Below are 11,219 nucleotides of genomic sequence, written 5' to 3'. Positions count from 1 at the left end.
GAGTTAAGTGGCTGCTGCCCTAACCTCAGGGTGGATGTTTGAACAGAGCTTGGCGCAAGCCCTGGCTGTTGTGAAAGCTCTTTGGGAAACAAAATTCATCTGCTTTGGTTTTCCATCTTTGCCGCTGGTTTCAGCAGGCCTCAGGTCAAGTGCTGCGAGTACCAAAACCTTTTGGAGTAACAGACTCTTGCTGGATGTGTGGGGCCTGTTCCCTGCCGTTCCCCCTGTAACAGCCGGCAGCAGGAGCAGCTCTGCCCATGTCTTGGGGTATGGTCAGGCTTGTCTGAGCGCTGTGAAATGCTGAGCAGCTGCCTGGGACAGAGGCTGAGGAGGAGAGAGGCAGCGCTGAGCATCACTGCTGGGCCCCAGCATGGCTCTTGCTGGGCCTTAGCGGGGCATGGGCCCTATCCTGGCTCAGGAGAACCCCAGATATGCTTCATGTTACTGACACTTGCTCCTTTCCTCTCTCTGGCTGCTGCAGTTGCACCTGTACTCATCTTTTGAGTTCCCACCATTTGAAACGAGCCCATGTTTTACAGTTCTGTTCTGCCCCTAGAAGAAATGTCCTGTTACCACTGAAAACAACTCTGCCTGCAGGTCTTGCTTGGGTTTGCTGGCATCTCTAGAGCTGCCTATGTACTGTACCAGCTGAAATACTGCTGGTGGGGCAGCTGGGGGCTAGGTATCCAACATACAGGCACGTGTTCCTGTGCTCAGTGTCTGCTCCAGTAGCCCACATCCAATGCCAGGATGTTCTGAATGGAGAAATCTCTAATTTTATGCGCCCCAAGGAGCAGATGGGTGCTGCTGTGATTCTCAGTAGCATGTAGCCAGTCTCTTTCATTTTAATAAAAACAATGGTGGAGTCTCACCTGGCTCCTGAAACACCAAAGGGCCTTTTGAGGAAACATGGGCTTGGGCTCTGAGCAGCACTAAGTGAGCGATAGAGGCAAACTGAGAGCCTGAGTGGCTGGATAAAAAAAAAAAAAGCGAGTGTCCCTGCTGAGCATTGGTAGCAGCCTGCGTGCTCGGCGGCTGAAGCTTTCTAAATAACCACATCCAGTACTTCAACCTGTATTGGGGAACCTGCAACTTTTCTTTTATCTTTGGGAGCAAAAGTAATTTCTAGGCTGAAGTAGCCTTGGCTGAAGGCGGTATAAGCAGTTTTTCCCACGTGAGCTGTCAGTTTAGTGGAGAGCCCTGCTTGGTACCGGACGCTAAAGCAGAAGGGGTTCTGCACCTTGGATCCACCGAGGCTGTGCCTCACCACTTGGCTCCTCTCTCCCTCAAGACTAGACGAGAACAAGGAAGCATGTTAAGTGCCAGGTCTGTCTGTAAAGGAACTGAATCAGTCACGGGCTGGCATCGCTTGGTTGGTTGGTTGTGCTCACCGTCAGCTGCTCTCTTCTGTAGCTCTTCTCCCCAGGGACACTCGTAGACTTTGAGCATCCCAGGCATTGACGTGACCCATCACCACGTTACAGCAATAAAGACTGCAACACCGGTTTGGGTAGAGTCTGGATTTTGTGGTCTCACCCCACACGCTCATTACAAACCTGACTGCGAAGAGGACAGGCAATGGGTCTTGCACTGATGCCAGTCTTTCCTCCTCCTGTGGGAAGATCCTTTTCCCAGCTTCTGGACACCCTTAGCTGATCCTCTGGGGGAAAAATGCTGTGTGCACAGGAAGGAGCAGGGGGCAGGGGCTGGTTTTCACTCTGGCTGGTGGAATTAACTTCATCCAGCACTTTCTGAGGATGAGATAGACATGTCACCAGCCCTGCCTGCTGTCAGGGCTGGCAGTGCAGGACTCAGCCCCACTCAGCCGCTACAAGCTGTGTTACCTCTCCTGCCAGCACACGGGCATTGCTGGGAGGATGCTCCTTACAGGAGGGTGGAGGGGGCAGCTGTGGAGATCCAGGCCTAATTTCTGTGGGTAATAACTAAAAAGCTGCTAGGTTGAGACTCCGGTCAGTCACGAGGGTCAACTGTGCCCAGCCCCAGCCCCCTGGGCAATTTCTGCTGCTGGTGGCTGCACCTGGGTGCAGTCCTGGGGGTGCTGGAGCAGAGCTGAGCTGGGCTTTCCTGCCTAATGCCAAGGTCAGTGATGATTTTATGTCTCCCTTTAGTATTGGATGCTCATTTTAGGTGGAGCTTGGCAGTGCAGCACGGGCTGCGTGCACCCAGTGCCACTGGGAGCAACAGGGAGGGACGCAGCCTCTGTCCTCGGCCGGGGACTGGTGAAGCACGAGGTGCTTGGGGCCGGCGAAAGGCAGCACCTTCCCCACCCCGGCCAAGGTTTTATTGTCCTGCCTCTTTATTGTTGTGTTTACAAGCCAGGCGCTTTATAGGTTTTCCTATGAATAGTTTCAAGGAGAAGGTAATTACCTTATCACATGCAGGATGATTTATAGCCAAGGTGGCAAGGGACATTCAGGCTCTCCATCGGCTCTGTTTGAAAGACAATCCGCCTGTTCTTCTGCGCGGGGTCACTGGGTGGGTGAAAACAAAAGGGCTTTAGTGCCTGGCCTGCCTGGTCCCAGCGTGGGGATGGTCCCAGTGTGGGGAAGTCCCAGTGTGGGGATGGTCCCAGTGGCTGAGCCCTGGTGGAATCGACTCCCTGGGCCAGGTCGGTGGCACTTGTGCCCACCTGCAGCAGTGGGTCCCCCGTGGCCGCCCGCAGCGGGGGGCTCTGCTCTGGCAACCTGGCGAGGAGCAGCCCAGTGGGTTCAAAGCTCAGGTTGTAAAGCTCCTTGTATTTAATTGCGTTACCAGGATCAGTAAATACGCTGTGTGCTGGCTGGGAGGCTGCGTGGCCTCGTGTGGCACCAACGTGCCTCTCTGTGGCCCGGTGGCTTGCTGGGCACCACTCGCCCGTGGCCACAGATGCGGCTGTGGAGACCGTTGGACATCTCCCCCGCCCTCACGTACTTACTGATTTATCCCCCCAGTAACGCGCCCCTACGGGCTCAGGGCGAGGGCAGCGACTGGCCCGTTCCCCTGCGGCTGCACCCCCCCCAGCATCCCCCGCCGCGGGGGGCGGAGGGGCCGGTGGCCCCGGGGCTGCCCCGCCCGCCGGGCCGCGAGGTGGCACCATGTCCCCGGCCACGGCCGAGCGGCTGCCCGGCGGCGTGGGCTGCCCACGGGGGGGGCGCAGGGGGCCCCGTGGGGGCGCTGGGCATCCCCCTTGCAGCGCGAGGGAGGGCACGGGGGCCACCGTCGCAGGGATCGTGGGGATCCCCCCCGCGGGGTGCACAGCGGCCCCCTTTTGCGGGGGGTGTGGAGCTCCCCCTTGCAGGGTACATGGGGGTACCCCCGGCAGGGGTCGTTGGGTTCCCCCTTGCAGGGTACGTGGGGGTCCCCCATGGAGGGTGCGCGGGAGCGCACAGCGTTCCCCCTTGCAGGGGTCTTGGGGACCAACCCTGTAGGATACATAGGGGTCCCCCTCAGAAGGCACGCAGAGGGCACAGGGTTCCCCCTTGCAGGGGTCGTGGGATCCCCCTTGCACGGTGCACAGGAGTGCCTGGGGTTCCCCCTTGCAGGGTGCACGGGGGTCCCGTTGCAGAGCATGGGTGCTGCCCGCCCATGCACCCGCGCACCGGCGGCTCCCCGGGGCCGCAGCACCCCCCCCCCCCCCCCCAGCCGCAGCGGGAGCTGCCCTGGAGCGGCGCGATCCGAGCGGGGTGCCGGCGGGAGGGCGCAGGCGTGTTTCTCCGCGCAACGAAACCGAACGCTTCCCCTCCCGGTGCGCAGCCCTGGGTGGGACAGTCGTTATCTGTGGGGGCCCACGGGCCGCAGGCGCAGGGTGGTGGGAGGGCTGCGATGCCCCTTGGGGTGCGGGGCTCTCTGCAGCCCCCGGGACCCGGCCCGCCGGGGCCTCGCTGCTGCCCGCCTCCCTGGGCGAGGGGAAGGGGGTTTCTTGCCTGGCCCCTCTGTGGGACCAGGGCAGTGGCATGTGGCTCTGGTGGCAGTAAGTGCACATCGGTCCATGAGCAATGGGGTGGCGAAGGCAGGGGTGACTTCCAGTGGCAGGGTCAGAGGGAAGAGGCTGATCATCAGTTCATGCCTGCTGACTCTCCCATAAAAAATGGCTCTGCGCTATCTTGCAGGCCGTCCCTCCCTAGGACCCGCTAATTCGGTGATTTTTATCCTGTCTGTTTTCCTTTTCTCCCCTCTGCCCTGACGCAACCTCCCATCACTCCTCCTCGGGGCAGCTCTGGGGTCGTTGCTGATGGATGGCCCCCAGCAGCGCCCGCACGGAGGAGGCGATGGCTGGCAAGGGGGCTGATGGCTGGCGAGGGGCTTTCGGCACAGCCAGACCCCCTCCGGCAGCTCTGACCTGGCTGCTGCTCCTACCTCCGCTCCGAGGATGCTTTTCCCGGGGGCGAAAGCCCCTTGCAGGAAGGATCCCAGCAGGAAGGGTGCAGGGGAAGGCAAGCTGTGCACCCCAGGGTGCCGGGCACGAGCAGCGCTGGGCAGGCATGGGGATGGAGACAATGAAGGGGCTTGGAGAGCCCTGGGGAGCAGGGCTGTCCCTGGGGTCATGCCTCCCTGTGCCACCCCTGGGAAAAGGGAGCCCACGCTGCCCCGGGGGGGGGGAGGGGGGGTCCTCTGGCTCCCCGGAGCCCAGACTGGTATTTCAGTCTAGACATGCTGGTATTTTTTCAGTCCAGCAAATTTCCTTGATGGCCCAGCGGCAAAGCATGAGCACGCTCGGCACGCTGGCACCGGCGGCTGCTGGAGGGTGGGGGGTTCCCGCAGGGGCATGGGGGGCAGGGGCTGCGCAGGAGTCCTGGTGTGCCCGATGCCGGCTCTCGGCTCCTGGGGGAGCAGGAGAAACATTTGCACTGGACTGGGAGGGAAAACTATGTGAAACTTGAAATTTGCTCGTAAAACCAGGCTTGCTGGCTGGAAAGCTTGCCACATCTTGCTCGAGCGTCGGTCCAGTCTGCAGCGGGCTGCAATGGGCTTGTGTGAACGGTTTCTTCAACAGCTGCCGCCACTCCTGCCACCACGCTGCTGCGTGCGGCCACCCAGTCCCGCGCCCGGCAGGGTTGGGCTGGGTAAATACTCTGGGGGGGCAACCAGCTCGGTACGTGGCGGTGACTCTGGGGTCAGTCCCTTCCCCTCGATGCTGCCAGCACAGAGGTGATGCTTTTACCAGCCTGGCCACCCCGGCGATGCTCCTCCGCACCTTGCCTGTCCCGCGGGACCCCCGACGCCCGCCCGGGGACCGGCTGGGTGGACAAAGGCGCTTTCAGAGCCCTGGCGGGGCCGGCCGTGCTTGGGCGGCCTCCGAGATGTGTGAAATTCGGCTTTCGCCCAGCTCCTTCCTGGAGCGGAACTGTTCTCAGCGAAACCATCCCCGCCGCCCGCCTTAATGGCTTTTCTCTGTGCACCCGCATTAATGAACGCGAGGCCCAGCCTAATCAGAGGGAAGCCATGCAAGTAATTGCTTGAATTTTTAATTCGGGGTTATGATAGGGGAATCAAAGTCACACGGCAGCCGCTGAGGCCGCCCGCGGCTCCGCGCCATTGACTCCCGCAATTTGCTTTTGATTTTTGCCCTCCCAGCTCCCCCCACAGCCCGGCAGAGAACCCACTGGGGGCCGGGGCCAGACCCTCCCTGGGAGGGCACCCGATGGAGAAATGCAGTTGGGGGGGGGGTTCCACCTGTGACCAGGATGGGGGTGTGCTTTGCCGGTGTGGCCATGCCCACGAGGGGCCCTTGCTGCAGGTGCGAAGCTGTTTGCAAACCCCCAACAGCATTTAATTGCCTCCAAACCCCCTCTCCCACCTGCACCCAATTGTGCTGCCGGTGGGGAGCTGGGTTGTATTTTTTTCTGTCCGTTATGGTGGCTCTCGCCCTCAGCCTGGGGAGCTGCCAACGGTGACCCCCTGCCCGGTGCCGCTGTCCTTGCGCAAAGGGGCGAGTGATGCACAGATGGGCACTGGTAACTGTGGGGTGAGACGCGGACGGTGGGGCTGGCTGGGGTTTGGGTTGGGGTACGCGGGCCAGGGGCTCCCCGCAGCGCAGCTGGGGCTTGCACCGAAGCAGGGACGGGACCCTTACCAGCAGGGAGCTCCCCCGGCCCCGAGCATCCCCTGGGCCGCGGCATGCTGCCACGTTGCTTTTGTTTTCCCAGAAAACAACCCCACCTCCCATGCTGGTTCCAGCTCGCTTCCCTCCACTTTGTCTTGAAATTAATAAAAACCCAGAGGACGCGCGGCTGCTCGGTAAAGCAGAATGGCATCTGCGAAATGTCCGCCTGCCTGGGGAGACGGTGGCTGGCGAGGCTGCCCCCTGGCACCGCTCGGGGCTGGGGTCTCGGGAGCGGGATGTGCTGGGAGAAGCCGTGCCGGAGCCACGCTCAGCTGTGTGGCACAGCCACGCGTGGGATGGCCCCCGTGCGCGCGGGGTGGCCTGGCTCCTCTCGGGGAGCTGCTGGTTGGCAGGCTCTGCCCCGTGCCCCCGTGTTTGGGGTTCGGGCGCTGTTGTGGTGTTCTTTGTGCCGCGATGCCTGGGCAGATAGCATTGTTTGCCCTGACACGTAAGCCGGTGACAACCTGCAAGAGCTCTGGCATGGATTCCGGCTGCAGCTCCCAGCCTGTCCCGCTTCCAGCGCCTTTTTATAGCCCAGCAGAACTTGTTTTGCTGTGGCAGCGAAGCAGAACCCGAGTGTGGGCTGGGAGCCACTGGGGGACATGCGTGTGTCTCATGGTGGGTGCTGGGCCACGTTCGCACCCCCAGACCCCCAAACAACCCCCGCAACGGGTCCCTATTCCTCCACGGTGGCCCAGCCGCAGTGCTCACCACCAGCTCAAGACTTGCAGAGGTTGAGGGAAGCCCCCAGACTCTGAAAATGAGGGGTCTGAGCTTTTGGGGGGGTCCCAGAGAGGGGAGCATGCTGCCAGAAAGGGGACCTGGTGGCCAGGCACCGGTGCGGAAGGGCATGCTGCCACGGCCATGGGGACATGCTGAGGTGGTGCTGAGCCCCATTGCCTGTCTCCCCGGCAGAGCAAGGGGATGCTGAGCAGCCCCATGGGGGGGGTCCTGCCTGCGGGTGAGGGGCCACCGGCACCCCTGTGCCCCACCACCCTGAGCAGTAGAGCCTCAGCAAAGGGTGGGAGGTGAAGACGGATTATGAAAGTGTTTCTTTGCTTTGCTTTTGAGAAAGGAGAACTTCAAAGGGGCCATTTATCACCAGACAAAGAGAGTCGCGAGTTATTTGCAAAGTGTAAGGGAGAAGCATTAATTATTGGAGTGACAGACAAATGCTGCTGCCGGGTATCCTCCTGCCCAGCCCGCCGCCCCATCCCGGCAGCCCCCCGCAGCTCCTGGCAAGCCTGGGTGGCACTCCTGTCCTTCCTGCCGTACCGTCCCCAGCTCCTGCCTCGTGTCCCCTCCATCTGGGGCTTGGTGGGCCGGCTGGTGCCACAGCAGACCTGCCTGGCTCTAGGTGATGGGATTGGGACCATGGGTGTCCCCACTGTGGGTGTACCCACATGGCTGGAGGGGCAGCCTGGGGGGTTCCCCCTGTGTCCCTGGTGCCGGTGCTCTGCTGAAGGGCTGGCAGCTGCGGGCTGGGAGAGGTGCTGCTAGCAAAGCCCATGGGGTGCCTCAGCCCTGCCCGAGTGCTGCTGTCGGGTGAAAGGCCATGGTGGAAACCAGACCGGGAGAAATTTGGCACCTTCAAGGCACTGCAGCAGCCTGGGAGCATCTTTTCGGTGTGGCAGCCCAGCTCACCCCAGCTGCCTGCCAAGCCTGTGTCCACCCAGGATTCACCACACTGGGAGCTGGGGCCATGGGGGGAAGAAGAGCCGTTCCCACCCCCCTGCCTTGCTCCGTGTCACTCGGGCACGTCCCTTCCCCGGAGCCCTGCCAGGCCTGGCCTGGCGGGACGTGCAGCACTGCCGGTGATGGGACATCCATGGGGTGTCAGTGCCACCGGGTGCCTGTGCTGGGGACCATGGGTGACAGCTGATGGCCATGGCCAGCAGCCACGCTGGGGCATGGGGACAGCAGGGCTCAGCCTGGAGCTGAGGCACCAGACCCCTACAGCTGAGTCCTCATCCCAAAAGCTCTGCTGGGGGAGAGCTGTGGCTCTGCCCATCATCTGGGAGGGAGAGGATGAGCAGCGAGAGCATTTACATCCCGAACTGAAGTGCTGAGAGACCTGGCTGCCCTTGGAGTGTGAAAGTGGCACCCATGCCACCATCCCTGCCACCCCTGCAGTGCTGCAGGGCTGCAAATACTGGGGTGGCCGGGGCGCAAGGGCTCCCCGTGGCCCCGCTGAGCGAGCCCCGCGTGGGGCAGGCAGCTCTCCCTTTCATGTCTGATTCCTCCCGAAACCACAGCTTCCCTTCGCCCGGCGCGGGGATCAACCGCGGGTCATATTTAATAAAGGTGGGGATGGGAGAAGGCTTCAAAACATTACGTCACCTCAGTGTGGGGGAGGCGGAGGCAGGCAGGGAATGTGAAAATCTCAGTGCGAGTGGGGGCAGAGGAGAAAAAATATCAGCAAGGGGATTTAATGGCCCTGTTTTGGTGGGAACTCTCTTGCCCACTGCCCACGAGGTCAGAGGCAGTGTGTCTGCACGCGCTCAGGCGTTAAATGAAACTGTAAGAAAAAAATTAGAGGCATATACGAAATGCGTAAGCGCGTCCGTGGCAGAAAATCCCCCAGCGCTGCGTGAGTCACGGCGCTGCGCCCGGCTGGCCCGCCGGGGTGGCTCGCAGGAGAAATCCTGGCCAGCCCCTGGGTCCCACAGCTCCCGTGTGCACAGGGTGAGGGTGGGCACGAGGCTGCCATGGCAGGGACGTGGGGGTGCCCTGGCTGGGTGCCCCCACCCGCCCCAAGCCTTCCTCTGCTGGAGATGAGGCCACACGGTGCCAAGAGCAAAGTCCCCCGTGCCACGGGCTGCCCTGTGCCTGACCCTGTGGGACTGGCCACGGTGACCACAGGCAGCTTTGGTGCTCGAGTGGGAGCTGCTGCCCACGCTCGGGGCAGATGCTGGCGGTCCCTCCGTGGGTGGTGGAGGCAGCTGTGGCTGCAGGCAAGGCGTTGCTGGGCTGAGGGAATCGTGCCGGGACAGTTATTCCCTTGCAGTGATTGTGAGGGCTTCTTTGGTACTGGGGAGCCTCTCTGGTGCTGCCAGTGATGGCGCAGCGGGGGGCAAGGCCACCGCCAGCCATGGGAAGCACTGGGCACCCAGATCTTCCCGTAACACACGTAGGCTGGTTGCAAACCAGGTGGCTTTGGAGGGCTGGGAGGCAGAGCAGACTGTGTTCAGCTTAAAAAAAAAAAAAACCACCAAAAAAAATTCAATGACCGTGTGCAGCCGTCCTGCATTCCCAGCCACAGTCACCGCCTGGGCGAAGCTCGGGCTGATGCTCACGCTGGGCTGGTGCCTTCCCCCGGCTGGGAAACTATGTGCTCCCAGCCCCGCAGGGCACCCATCGGCCCCCCGAGCCGTAATGACCACACTCTTCTGCTGAGAGGAGTTAATGAGCTGTGCCGGACAATGATGGGAAAAGGCCGATTGCAGTGAGGTTCCTGACACCGCTCGGAGGAGCTGGGCGTGGAGGAAGGGGGAAGAGCAATAGGGTGAGAGAGATGGACCAGAAAACGATACCCACATCATTAGCCAGGTGTCTCCAAATGTGTGGAAACAGGACAAGGTCCAGGTCACCCACTGTGACAGAACATTATTATCATGCGATGCCATGAAGCCTGTGCAAAGACCAAGTCAAAGCTCACCAGCCCACTTGAAAGGGAGAGGGGACCTCCTCAGAGCAAGAGCCAGGCTGTTCCCAGGCCAGTGGCAGGGTGGGGGTACCTGCAGCCATGCCGGGGGCTCAGCCCGGCTCCTGCTCGCCCCCGGCACCTGCGGAGCCTCCCACAAGCTCTGCCCTGGGCAGGAGCCTGTGAAGGGGGCAGCTGGGGGAAGCCGGGGGGGCACAGCAGCTGTAAGCCCACGTCCTGGTGGCAATGGGCTGTCGCTCAGGGATGGTGGTGGCTCTGCATGGTCCCCTCAGTCTCAAAGGTGGGTGGGTGGGTTTGCATCTTGCCTGGCATGTGGGATCAGAGGAGCTCTGGGGTGATCAGAGACCTGCAGGATCACCCAAAGGATCAGGGGAGCTTTGGGGTGACCAGAGACCTGCTGGGTCACTCGAAGGATGACAGCATGTATGAATGTGTGAGATGTGTGAGGGCACATACCGCTCACTGGCCATCGCAGGTGGGAAAGCCGGGCACAGGGGGGATGCTCACCCTGTAACCTATAGACATTTGGGTGCTGAACTCCTTTGGAGCTGACCTGAGCAGGGCTGACATCGGGAGGGGACCATGACACCAGTGCTTGGCAAAGCAGAGCCTGGGAGCCCCCCACCCACGCGGCAGGCGCAGCGGTGCAAGGGCTGGCATGGTGCAGAAGCCTTTGCCTCCCTGGCTGTGCAAGTGGGAGCAGAGCCAGGGAAGATGCTTGGCTGGGGAAGAGGCTCGGCTGGGCTGGGGGGACCAGGCTGGGAGCTGGGAGGGGGATTTTTGGGATTTTTCATCCCTCTCATATAGATTGTGCTCAGCCTGCTGCGTGCCCATGAAAACCCCTGCACAGCCATCACACCCTCGTCCACAAGCTCCCTCCCAAGCACACAGAGAGGTTTCCCACTCCTTTTGGGATACCCCTGACCCCCAGCCCTCCTTCCCCCGCTCTGGCTCTGTCCCCCAAAAGGCAGGGGGTTCTGAGGACACCGCACTGCTCTACGGAGCAGGAATGGTTTCATCTGTCCCAGCCCATGCAGCTCCCAGCGCAGCTGCTCCCAGGCGGGCACAGGCTGCTCCCAGCCTGGCTGCGGGGCTTTTCCCTCCGCTCTTGCCTGCTCTCCCGGGAGCCAAGCTGCTCCCCGCTCCCCAGAGCCTTTTGCCGCTCGGGAGAGCCACGGCCTGCGGCGGGCGGCAGAGACCCCCCAGCTGGGCTTTGTGGGGCTCTGGGGCCGCACGCAAAGTGCTCGGGGTCTGGTGGGTGCCGGTGGGATCTGGTGCTTTGGCGATGGGCACGCAGCTACAGCCGTGTGTCTGCTCGGTATGGCTCTGGCACCCTGTGAAAATCGGAATCTGGGCTGGAAATGCTGGGTCCAAAGCCATCATCCTTTGCCAGGGCTTGGGGAAGCTGGGGGGGCCATGACTAGAGCTGTTGGACACTGGCCGTCTGCAGCT

Source organism: Falco naumanni, chromosome 1, assembly GCF_017639655.2.
Source record: "Falco naumanni isolate bFalNau1 chromosome 1, bFalNau1.pat, whole genome shotgun sequence".
Taxonomy (NCBI): domain Eukaryota; kingdom Metazoa; phylum Chordata; class Aves; order Falconiformes; family Falconidae; genus Falco; species Falco naumanni.
This window is presented reverse-complemented; position numbering follows the sequence as displayed.